Genomic DNA, 13,717 nt, shown 5'->3' on the forward strand with positions numbered 1-13,717 from the left:
TTAATGCATCTGAGGGTACTGAGGGAGTTGGCAAATGTCATTGCAGAGCCTTTGGCCATTATCCTTGAAAGCTTGTGGAGACTGGGAAGAGATCCCGGATGATTGGAAAAAGGCAAATGGTAGTGCCCATTCTTAAAAAAGGGAAAAGGTACAATCCAGGAACTACAGACCAGTCAGCCTTACCTCAATCCCTGAAAAAATAATGGAGGGGATCTTCAAATAATCCATTTTGAAGCACTTGAAAGACGTGTTGGGAGAGGGATACCAGTTTTCTTTTATGTCCTCCATTTTGTTTCCCCCTTCAAGATATGGGTTACATAATCCTAATCTGCCCCATAACCAGTGGGTCCATGGTCACATGACCCTAATCTTCCTGGCAACCAGAGGGCTCATAGTGGGAGTTCACCCTCCCCTCAGGGCTCTCTGTGTGCATGTCACCAGCACAACCCAGCCATGCTAGGGCAAGAGCAGGCTGTTTGGCCTTGTAGGCCATCTGGAGCAGAAGCCAGGCTTGTTGCTGACAGCCCGCTGTGGTGCAGCAATCCAGTTTCATGGCTATAATGATTGCTAGCTCAGTGTTTATTTTGTTTATTTAGGAGTCTGCAGCAGGGCCAGTCATACACACACATATATGCACCATCTTGTCCCCCAGTTTGCACACCACATGCAGAATGGCATGTCAAGTATAGAAGTAAGGAAGAAAGAAGACCAGAAGCAAGAAGACTGTCCACTTACTTGTCCACTTACTTGGGCTTCTGCAACTGCATCCCGTCTCTGCTTGTTCCTTTCCCTCAGCCTGGAGACATTCACCTACCTCTTTCTCCGGATATCGAGACAGTGGTAGGACTGTTTAAATAATTCCTGTTTGGGAGTCTGGCCTATGCCAGGTTTCATTGTGACAACCGGATTTTAGGTTGTCATGTTATGTTACTATTTTGTTAAATAAAACAGTTGTTGTTTCAGCCATCCCTATGTGACTTGATTAATGCACGGTGATACAGATATGGTGAAGGTGTAGAAGCTGTGTCCCAATAGGCAGGATTTAGTCCTGGTCTAACAGAAGGGAATGTGATCAGGAATAGTCAACATGGATTCACCAAGGGCAAGTCATGCCTGACCAATCTGATTAGCTTCTCTGATGAGGTAACTGGCTCTTTGGGCATGGGGAAGTTGCTGAATGTGATATACCTGGACTTTAGCAAAGATTTGATATGGTCTCCAACAATATTGTTGCCAGCAAGTTAAGGAAATATGGATTGGATAAATGGACTGTGAGGTGGATAAAAAGCTGGTTAGATTGTCGGGCCCAACAGGTAGTGATCAACAGCTTGATGTCAGGTTGGCGGTCGGTTTCAAGTGGAGTGCCCCAAGGATCAGTTCTGGGGCAGGTTTGTTCAACATCTTTATTAATGACCTGGATGAGGGGATTGATTGCATCCTCAGCAAATTTGCGGATGACACTAAGCTAGGTGGAGAGGTAGATACATTGGAGGGCAGGGATAGGATCCAGTGTGACCTAGTCACATTAGAGCATGGGTTCCAAAACTGGGGGGCATGCCTCCCCGGGGCAGCATGAAGAAATTCCAGGGGGGGCGCAAGGCAACCCAGCCCCATCAATTCCCCCCCCCAAATTGTGCTGCTATTTTTGTTATTTGGCCCCAGTCAGTTTTTTTTTCTCAACAAGTTTTGCTGTTATTGTGGGGGGGGGGGGGGGGAGCTAGCCAGGCAGCTGCCCGGGGCACCAACCTATGGGAGGGGCATCTGATGGCAGCTGTAAGGGGTGCCATGTGCCCGGGGCTGGGGGCCGTGCGGTGCCCCTCACAACTGCCATCAGGCGCCGTGTGCCTGGGGCCAGGAGCCACACGGCACCCCTTAGAGCTGCAAACAGGCACTGCACACCCGATTGCAGCTGTAAGGTGTGCAGCACGCCAGGGGGTGGGGCCGTGCGTGATATGAGTAAACAGCGTGCCCTTGTAGCCAGGAAGACTAATGACATATTAGAAAGAGCATTTCCAGCAGATCCAGAGAAGTGATTGTTCCTCTTTATTCGGCATTGGTGAGGCCACATCTGGACTATGTGTCCTGTTCTGCCCCTCCTCCTTCCCTCCCCCACAAATATAGAAAGGATGTGGACACATTGGAGAGGGTTCAGCAAGGGCAACCAAAATGATTAGGGGCCTGGAGCACATGACTTAAGAGGAGAGGCTGAGGGATTTGAGCTTGTTTAGTTTGCAGAAGAGAAGAGTGAGGGGGGATTTGATAGCAGCCTTCAACTTCCTCAAGGGAGATTCCACAGAGGATGGAGCAAGGCTGTTCTCAGTAATGAGGGATGGCAGAACAAGGAGCAATGGGCTCAAGTTACAGTGGGGAAGGTCTAGGTTGAATATCTGGAAAAACTATTTCACTGGGAGGGTGGTGAAGCACTGGAATGGGTTACCTAGGGAGGTGGTGGAATCTCCACCCCCTAGAGGCAGGGGCAGACTGGCCTGGCAGGACACCGGGAATTTCCTAGTGGGCAGTCCTCCCAACGGCCTGCGGCTATAGGAGGAAGGGGGGATTGTGATAGGGCGCTGCAGCCCCACACTTTAAATTCCCCAGCGCCAGCCATCTATGGGGCACGGTGAGGCCGAGGGAGCACATGCGCAGCGTGCTCAAATGCCACGCAACAGCTGAGAGGGGGGACACCCAGGTGTGGTGTGATGTCACGGCCCAGGACTTTAAAACCGTGTGGCCCAGCTCCAGGCCCGGCAAGTGGTCTGGAGCCCCAGAAGCAGCTGGGGCCCAGGCTGTAGGGACTCCTGGGGCCCAATCACAGACCCCAGTGCTGCAAACTGGAAGGTGGAAGAGGGAAAAATAGGGGGAAGTGGTGGGAGAGGAAAGGGCTTTGCTGAGGGAAGAGGGACAAGTCAGGAGAAGAAAGGGGAAGGCCCCAAGGGACAGGGTGGAGGAGAGACAAATGCCAGCGGGCCAAGTAGAGACAATGAGGAAAAGGGTAGGAGGGGAGGTGTCAGTGGGAGGGGGGACAGGGTGATGCTGGGAGAGGAGAGGGTAAGGGCTTTGGGAGCTAGAGGGGGGAGGTGCGGGGAGAAGGCTTGAAAGAATAGGTGGGCATGAAGAAGGCGGGGATGGAGCAAGGCATGTGTGAGGGCACTGGGGCATGAGGGGACGGGGGGCAGAGGGTGGGCATCAGGGAAAAAGAGGGCAAAGGGGGTGGGGTAGAGACAGTGAGGGAAGGGGGAGGCACCAGGAGGGTGCAGGGGAAAGGGAAGGTGCAGGTGCCAGGGGATTCTGGGGGTGAAGCAGAAGGGCAGACACCTTCAGGGGAAGGACCAGCACCAGGGGAGAGAGGCAGAGCAGGTGTGTAGAGGAAGGTGTTAGGAGAGGGGATGAGGATGGGTAGCTCACGTGATCAGAGTGGGGCTACTGGAGGAGTGGGCACAGGGGGGAAAGAAGGGCTGGTGAAGGGAGGCAGGTCTCAGGAGAGCTGAGGGCAGGAGTCCAAGTCAGGACAGCAGAGGAGGGTGAGGGGTTGGGAGGCAGCAGGCACCAGGGGAGCTGATGGAGCAAGGGGAGGAGACATGGCAGCAGAGGAAAAGGGTAGAGGTTTATAAAATATTTATTAATAACTTGGGTGCCACAGTGGCACATCCAGACAAGCCACATGAACTCAGTACTGGTGCACAACACAAAATCCATTCTGCTCATGGGAGGAAACTCTTAGAGGGAACACTTCCCCTAGCCTCTCCCCGCCCCAAGTTAATGTCACACACATTGAGTTAATGCAATTGCAAGATAGTTGCATGAGGGGGGCTTGATTGGGGGGCAAACTAATCCCTATTGGTAGGAGGATGGTTGGAAAAGTCCTTAGAGAGGGGTCACATGACACCTTTTACTTCTGGTCATGTGTCCATCTTGCCCCGAGAGTGTTACCTCCAGAGGTCTGGCTAATGGGAGTCAGGGGTGTGGTTAACAGGGGTTGGGGTGTGGCTAATGGGGGTCAAAGAGTAAATTTTAAAAAAATTCTTTGATGTGAAAAAGGGGGGCGTTCTCAACCCATTTCCTGGGCCTATTTTGATTGCCAGTCCACCCCTGCCTAGAGGTTTTTAAGTCTCGGCTTGACAAAGCCCTGTCTGGGTTGATTTAGTTGGGATTGGTTCTGCTTTGGGCAGGGGGCTGGACTCGATGACCTCCTGAGGTCTCTTCCAGCCCTATGATTCTACAATTCTATTCAAAGTGTTGATTGGTTGCTCTTACATGAATTTATCCCAGCACAAGTCATTTCAGGTTTTTGGTGTGGAGGCAGCCATGGGAAAGATTTATTAAAATGCATGGAACACATTTAGATAGCTCATAAGAAAGATCTCGTTTACAGAATATAACTTCAAGGAGGCAATGAAGGGAAGAGAAATCCAACTCTGGCATGTAAAATAACATAAACCTGCCCCGGCTGACAGCCATGTTTTTAGCAGTGACATGAACTGTAGATTCAGAATCATTTAGTTAGATAAAGGCCATTCTAAAGCATTGCATATTTGGGCTGGGAGGATGCTTATGTTTAGCATGGCTGTTTTCCAGATAATGACCTATAAGGGATAAATGTAAATATGTCTTTTTCTTTAGTACAGAAATTGACATTTATCAAAAGATAGGTAGGGAAATGCATCTTTTTCACTGCTGTAATTTATTATGCTGATTATTTACCAATATAGGTTCTCTTTTAAAATAAGAAATAAGATGCATTTCTCAGATGTGCCATCCTGTAGCTGCACCCTTATTATAATGCTCGCTGAAGGGTGGCACTGTTGCCTAGGGGACAGAGTCCTGAATTGTAACTCAGGAGACCATGGTTCTGTCATTGGCTTTCACAGAGACCTCATGTGTGACTTTGGGCATGTCACCAAACTATGTCATACTTTTAGTTGATAGAACTCAAGATATATTCATATGCTGCAAGTCATAGGCTGGAAATTCACACGTTGGCTTGCCATGCATTAACTCACCCATGGACAAGCCAGAAGATATCATTATTTCTATTTTTAAATCGGAAACTGAGTCATGGAAGTACAGCTACTTGCCCAAGTTCAGACAGTTCTTGTGGCAGAACCTATAATAGAACCCAAGTCTCTTGATTCCCAGTTTTCTTCAGATTGGACAAAACAAGGCTGTGTCTAGACTGGCAAGTTTTTCCGCAAAAGCAGCTGCCACTTGAATTTCCGCAAGAACACTGACTTCCTACTGTCTGAAATCAGTGCTTCTTGTGGAAATACTATGCTGCTCCCGTTCGGGCAAAAGGATCAACACTGAGATCAATCCACTGGCGGTCAATTTAGCAAGTCTAGTGAAGACCTACCAAATCAACTGCAGATCACTCTCCCATCCACCCAATTACTCTACCAAGGGAAGTTGATGGGAAGGTTTCTCTTTTTGACTCTGCATGGTATAGTCTCCTCAGTAATGCTACATTATTCATGTAGCTGGAGTTGCGTATCTTAGGTTGACTTTCTGCAGTTTTGTGTAGATATAGGGGTCAGATATTTCTTCAGAAATGAATATGGGGCTAGAGTGAGATATTTGGTATAATGAATAGCTCAGTAAATGCAATGGAGACTACTAACAAGGTAAACAAATAAGAGCAAAGTTGGAATTCTTTGTCTCACCAGATTTCCAGATTTAATGTGTCTAATTCATTTACAGGTCTAATTCAAAACCAGTTGAAATCAATGAAAAGATTCAGATTGATTTCAATGGGTTTTGGACTAAGCCCTATATTTTTAGCTTGATAATTTAATAAATGTAATTGAAGAAGTTACAAGGAAAAATCTGAAACCACAGAATAAATCCTGTAAATATTCTTTCAATTCAATTATTTTAAAAAGTTTGTTAATTTTTCCCCAAAGAAAACAGCAATACAATGCTGTCTCCCTCTGCTGGGGTCATAACATAGAACTGAAGTTTTAAAAGTAATTGTGATCTACATCAGTGTGTGACTGGATGGATAAAAATCCTTTTACATTAAATATCTGGTTTATTATATTTTAAAATTATTTTTTATTTTTTTTTCTTTAAAAAAATCTGTTTACTATTAAATTTGAATTTGTGACAACCTCTAAGACCTACACTTGCTGAAATTATTTAGATATATTGAATCAATAAGCCCTTTTCATGAATTTTAATGAGTTAAAATTTCTCTTTTAAATACTGAAATGGGAGAAAAACATGTTTTACTGATACCTGAGATCAAGTTTTGTAAATATGGCTCAATACTTCCTATAGTCTCTTGTTAATTCATAATCATGGTTAATGAAGGAATGCAAGTATTTACATTTTTTCAAGTGTCAGTGCTTTTCAATCTTTCTGTAAAGAAAAGCTTTTGCCTTAATTACTTTTAGTTCGGTTTAGCAGAAATACTTTTAGTTTCACTTTTGCAGTCTATTTATCATAGAATCATAGAATAGGACTGGAAGGGACCTCGAGAGGTCATCGAGTCCAGCCCCCCGCCCTCAAGGCAGGATCAAGCTCCGTCTGCACCATCCCTGACAGATGTCTATCAACCTGTTCTTAAATATCTCCAGAGAGGGAGATTCCACCACCTCCCTTGGCAATTTATTCCAATATTTGACCACCTTATTTGACCATTATAGTCATTAGCATTCTTCAAAAGGTAACTTCTACTACAGATTTCAACCATTGGAAAGTAAAAAGGAAAATCTGGTAGTTTTATTTAATTTTTAAAGTACTGGTTTTTGTGTGTGTCTATTGCATTCAGAGAAAAAAACTGAGTAAAAAGTCTATTATAAAAGTCACAATTTTCTAACAATGGAAAATGTAAAAAATTACATATAGTCAGATACATATGTTAAGCCATATAAAATGCTTCAATAGCTGTGCATAGTCAGTACATGATTAGAAAAATAAAAGTACCATGATTAGAAAAATAAAACTATCACATTTAGTGCAAAGGTTCTATTTAGTTGTAACTAATAAAATCAATAAGTTGTAAAGGGTATACCAGCCAATGAGAATTAATTTTTTCAGATAAATAACTGAAGTACAAACAGGAAATATCATTACAATTGGTGATTTTAAAATCAAGATTTTCTGCTCACTGATTTAAAGCATTATTCAAATCAAAGTGATTTTAAATCAATCCATCCGCCGCATGATGTTTCTGGCAATATAACTGACAGAATATGTTGCCAGTCTGTTTTTGTCATATCTCACTTTTAAAAGGAGTGGGTGTCTCCTTGATCATTCCTGTTCCAGGAACAGCTGTGTGGCAGCTGCCGTTACACATTTCAGTACAGATGCACAATGTTACAGAGTGAATCACTGCATTTTCACATGCTCTAGGAGACTCCAGATTTTGTCCTATATGTTGTAATTACCTAATATGAAATAGAAGTCTTTTAGACTTTGGCTGTGTCTAGACTAGCATGATTTTCCGGAAATGCTTTTATGGAAAAGTTTTCCGTTAAAAGCATTTTCGGAACAGAGCGTCTAAGATTGGCACGGACGCTTTTCTGCAAAAAAGTGTCCGTGCCAATCTAGACGCGCTTTTCCGCAAAAAAGCCCCGATCGCCATTTTTGCAATCGGAACTTTTTTGCGGAAAACAAATCTGGGCTGTCTACACTGGCCCTTTTGCGCAAAAGTTTTGCGCAAAAGGACTTTTGCCCGAACGGGAGCAGCATAGTATTTCCGCAAAAACACTGACAATCTTACATGAGAGCGTCAGTGCTTTTGCGGAAATTCAAGCGGCCAGTGTAGACAGCTGGCAAGATTTTCCGGAAAAGCGGCAGATTTTCCAGAAAAACTGTCCAGTCTAGACACAGCCTCTCTGTATAGGAAAACAAATCCTTCTGGTACCACATTAACAGATGATGAGATCAGAATTTAAATATGGCCATATATTACTATGCAATTTACTGCTTGACAATTACATTTGGAGCAGATTCTGGTATACTTAGACAGGCAGCACTACCATGAAGGTGTTCGGGGCAGTACAATCCAAATATGATTCTGAACTTAATATATTAAGTGGGATTTTTTTTAAAACAATCAAAACAGATAACACACCTCCTTATTATTAACTAACTGGGAAAAGTTTTTTGCATTCTTGACTCACTTACTATTCTTGAAATTAAGGGATACTATCTCCAAAAGCTTTTCTGATTAGATAACCTAAAATGGCATAGAAAGAGGCTACAGATCAATAGCCTGATGCTGTGTGTTCTTGTTCAAAGAACAAGAGTAGCGACAAAAAGGAAACACTCTGCAAACTTTCAGTCCTAATATTACAGAGCTAAAAATCTGTTTCCTGCCTTTATAGGTTGAACGTCTTTAGTCCAGCACACTCTGGTCGAGCAACATCCATGGTCTAGCATGATTTTAGTTAGCCAGATGTCCACTTATCATGGGTGTGGCCAAGTTTCCCACATCCCATAAAGTTTGTTTACAATCACCAGACCTGGCTCTCAGTCTTGTGTGCGGTTATTTAGCTCTAATTTGCACCTTAATGTCTTCTAAGAACTCATAAGTAGTGGAAGTGTTGGCAATGCTGCTCGATAATATTGACATCCTGTGGTCCAGCAAATTCTCTGGTTTTGGCACTGGTCAGATTCCAAGGGTGCTGGACTAGAGCGGTTCAACCTGTAGTATGTCTAAATGTGATTTCAAATGCTACATTCCAAACTATGTATTATATCACATGTAAGTTACATTAAAACAATGAGGAGTCCTGTTGCACTTTAGAGACTAGCAGTGTCTCTCTCTTGTTTGGTGATTTACAGTTAGAAAGACTTACAATGCAAATGCTCAAATGTCTTAAAATATACAATACAGGGCTGTGTCTACACTGGCATGAAATTCCGGAAATGCTTAAAACGGAATACTATCCCATTTTCAGTTTTTCTGGAAAAGGAGCGTCTACATCGGCAGGCTGCTTTTCCGGAAAAGCCCTTTTTCCGGAAAAGCGTCTGTGGCCAATGTAGATGCGCTTTTCTGGAAAAGAGCCCCAATCGCCATTTTCGCGATCGGGGCTTTTTTCCGGAAAAGACTACTGGGCTGTCTACACTGGCCCTTTTCTGGAACAGTGTTCTGGAATAAGGACTTATGCCCGAGCGGGAGCAGAATAGTTTTTCCAGAATAGCGGCTGATTTTGTACAGTAGAGCATCATTGCTTTTCCAGAAATTCAAGGGCCAGTGTAGACAGCTCACGGCTTATTCCGGAAAAGCGGCTGATTTTCCGGAATAAGTGGCCCAATGTAGACACAGCCCAGATGTTATCATAGAACTATAGGGTTAGAGGGGAATGCAAGGTCCTCTTGTCTAACTCCCATATTTATCGGAGGTTATGAGAGATTAAAGTATGCATCACAAGCATTCAATAATGGCTAACCATATTCTTAGAATTCCAATACTTGTATTAACAATACTAGCACACAGGTTAGTCAGGCTGATTTCAGCCATGTATTTCTCTGTATTCATTTGACACATGGGGACATTGGCATGACCTAGCACCTGGTCTGCCAGAATCATAATACCTACTACATCTTAAATCATTGAATCTTTCTTGAAGTTCCCTGAGAATCTGTTTAACTGTGATCTTGGCCAGCTGTCCTCCTGTTCCACGGAAGTCATTTTTCCTAACTCAGTGATAGATTGTTTGCCTTCCTCCTCCTGGTGGTTCTTTGGGACCTTAAGATGGTATTAGAGGCCCAGAAGAATTCTCCATTTGAACCTTTGCCTCACTTTTTTCAGAAGACAGCCTTTCATAGAATCATAGAATAATAGGACTGGAAGGGACCTCGAGAGGTCATCGAGTCCAGCCCCCCGCCCTCAAGGCAGGACCAAGCTCCGTCTACACCATCCCTGACAGATGTCTATCTAACCTGTTCTTAAATATCGCCAGAGAGGGAGATTCCACCACCTCCCTTGGCAATTTATTCCAATATTTGACCACTCTGACAGTTAGGAATTTTTCCCTAATGTCCAATCTAAACCTCCCTTGCTGTACTTTACACCCATTACTCCTTGTCCTGTCCTCAGAAACCAAGAGGAACAAATTTTCTCCTTCCTCCTTGTGACACCCTTTTAGATATTTGAAAACCGCTATCATGTCCCCCCTTAATCTTCTTTTTTCCAAACTAAACAAGCCCAGTTCATGAAGCCTGGCTTCATAGGTCATGTTCTCTAAACCTTTAATCATTCTTGTCGCTCTTCTCTGTACCCTTTCCAATTTCTCCACATCTTTCTTGAAATGTGGCGCCCAGAACTGGACACAGTACTCCAGCTGAGGCCTAACTAGTGCAGAGTAGAGCGGCAGAATGACTTCACGAGTTTTGCTTACAACACACCTGTTGATACAACCTAGAATCATATTTGCTTTTTTTGCAACAGCATCACACTGTTGACTCATATTCAACTTGTGGTCCACTATGACCCCTAGATCCCTTTCCGCCATGCTCCTTCCTAGACAGTCACTTCCCATCTTGTATGTTTGGAACTGATTGTTCCTTCCTAAGTGGAGCACTTTGCATTTCTCTTTATTAAACCTCATCCTGTTTACCTCTGACCATTTCTCTAACTTGCTAAGATCATTTTGAATTATGTCCCTATCCTCCAAAGAAGTTGCAACCCCACCCAGTTTGGTATCATCTGCAAACTTAATAAGCGTACTCTCTATCCCAATATCTACATCATTGATGAAGATATTGAACAGTACGGGTCCCAAAACAGACCCTTGAGGAACTCCACTTGTTAGCCCTTTCCAGCAGGATTTAGCACCGTTAACAACAACTCTCTGACTACGGTTATCCAGCCAATTATGCACCCATCTTATCGTGGCCCTATCTAAGTTATATTTGCCTAGTTTATCAATAAGAATATCATGCAAGACCGTATCAAATGCCTTACTAAAGTCTAGGTATATGACATCCACCGCTTCTCCCTTATCCACAAGGCTCGTTATCCTATCAAAGAAAGCTATCAGATTAGTTTGGCATGACTTGTTCTTCACAAACCCATGCTGGCTATTCCCTATCACTTTATTACCTTCCAAGTGTTTGCATATGATTTCCTTAATTACCTGCTCCATTATCTTCCCTGGGACAGACGTTAAACTGACCGGTCTGTAGTTTCCTGGGTTGTTCTTATTCCCCTTTTTATAGATGGGCACAATATTTGCCCTTTTCCAGTCTTCTGGAATCTCCCCTGTCTGCCATGATTTTTCAAAGATCATAGCTAAAGGCTCAGATACCTCCTCTATCAGCTCCTTGAGTATCCTGGGATGCATTTCATCAGGACCTGGTGACTTGCTGACATCTAACTTTCCTAAGTGATTTTTAACTTGTTCTTTGTGTATCCTATCTTCTAAACTTACCCTCTCTCTGCTTGTATTCACTACGTTAGGCACACCTCCAGACTTCTCGGTGAAGACCGAAATAAAAGTCATTGAGCATCTCTGCCATTTCCAAGTTTCCTGTTACTGCTTCTCCCTCCTCACTAAGCAGTGGGCCTACCCTGTCCTTGGTCTTCCTCTTGCTTTTAATGTATTTATAAAAGGTCTTCTTGTTTCCCTTTATGCCTGTAGCTAGTTTGATCTCATTTTGTGCCTTTGCCTTTCTAATCTTGCCCCTGCATTCCCGTGTTGCTTGCCTATATTCATCCTTTGTTATTTGTCCTAGTTTCCATTTTTTATGAGACTCCTTTTTTATTTTGAGATCATGCAAGATCTCCTTGTTAAGCCAAGCTGGTCTTTTCCCATATTTTCTATCTTTCCTACACAGCGGAATTGTTTGCTTTTGGGCCCTTAACAAGGTCCCTTTGAAATACTTCCAACTCTCCTCAGTTGTTTTTCCCTTCAGTCTTGCTTCCCATGGGACCTTACCTACAAGTTCTCTGAGCTTATCAAAATCTGCCTTCCTGAAATCCATTACCTCAATTGTGTTGGTCTCCCTTCTACCTTTCCTTAAGATCATGAACTCTATTATTTCATGATCACTGTCCCCTATACTGTCTTCCACTTTCAAGTTCTCAACTAGTTCCTCCCTATTTGTTAAAACCAAATCCAGAACAGCTTCTCCTCTGGTAGCTTTTTCAACCTTCTGAAACAGAAAGTTGTCTCCAATGCAGTCCAGAAACTTATTGGATAGCCTGTGCCCCGCTGTGTTAGTTTCCCAACATATGTCTGGATAGTTGAAGTCCCCCATCACCACCAAATCTTGGGCTTTGGATAGTTTTGTTAATTGTTTAAAAAAGGCCTCATCCACCTCTTCCACCTGGCGAGGTGGCCTATAGTAGACTCCTAGCATCATATCACTCTCGTTTTTTATCTCCATTATGCCAGCTGGAAAATTAGGCAAAGTTCAGGCTCTGATAGTGGGACTGCCATTTACCCAACTTTTCAAAGATTGAAATAGCTTTCAGACTATATCCTCAATTTTAAACTGAAGTAGTTTCAGCATTTCTTCTGTACCAGACTATAAACTTACCTGTTTATTTTCCCAAAGCTGCACTCAAATAGAGATAAAGAGCAGTTTAATATCTTGGATATAAGGTATACACTGGCCTTCTATCTGGATAAGAGTACATCCTTCGTGTTATCTCCTTGGCTCTTTGTCTCATGCTGACAAAATGAAGTGTTATACAGATTCAATATAAATAAATTCCAGATGGATTACTTCCTGCATCACAATGGCACACAACATACTGACCACCCCTTCTTCACAGAGACTATTCAACAAAGGCTCAACCCACATTGGTAGGGTTTTTTAGGGATGTTCCTACCTTGGATGTTTGTATGCCTGTTACCTGGTCTTCCATAAATATCTTCGTGCACCATTAGGGCATCACGACTGCTTCAAAATGCGATGCAAATGTTAGGAAAGCAATCCAGCAGTCTCTAGTTAAATAGCCTCTGACTTCCACCTCTTAATGATACTACAGGTTGGACCTCCCTCGTCAGGCACCCTTGGGACCTGACTGGTCCCCGATGAGGGATTTTTCTAGACTTGGGGAGATCATTTCAGGTCCCCTGCTGCCAGTTCCCCCTTACCCTCACCGAGCTTCCTGCCTCCCTCCTGCTGAGCCATGTGCCAGCTCCCCACCCTGCCCACCACAGCCCAACTGAGCCATGTGCTGGCTCCTGGCTCCCCACAGCAAACCAGGACTCTGCTCCTGGAATATCCATGGTCAAGCCAGAACACAGATGTTGCCGGAACAGAGAATCCCCGATTTTAGAGATGCAACCTGTACTTGTGTGTTCTATCCAGGTGACTCACATATGAGCCACTCTAAGGAAAAAGCAATTACTTATTTGGTTCTCTAATGGACAGGAGTGCTGAGCAGCACTGGGTTACTAAAGGAGTTAAACTCGGTAGCCAGAAGTACCAATGGGCATGTGGTGCTGAAATTTGTATTGTATAAGATTCTTTGCTTGCTTGCTTTGTGTGGGAGAGTTACACCAGGAGTTGAGATACACAGAATGATTTAAATCCAAGCAGGACTACCATGCCTCCAAGAAAAAGATTGAGAGTAAATAAAGGGAAAGAGTGAATCTAGTTGCAATCAGGGTATTTTATTTATTTTGTGGTTTGGTTTGAAGTCTCTGTGTGAATCTATGCCTCTCCTCCCCATTTACCATCTAAGCATTGTTCCCCGATATTTTACCTGGGTTTTTAATTTTTTTCCTTAGTTGCTCTGTAGTATCTAGCAACCAAG

Source organism: Pelodiscus sinensis, chromosome 2, assembly GCF_052426305.1.
Source record: "Pelodiscus sinensis isolate ZL-2025 chromosome 2, ASM5242630v1, whole genome shotgun sequence".
Classification (NCBI taxonomy): Eukaryota; Metazoa; Chordata; order Testudines; family Trionychidae; genus Pelodiscus; species Pelodiscus sinensis.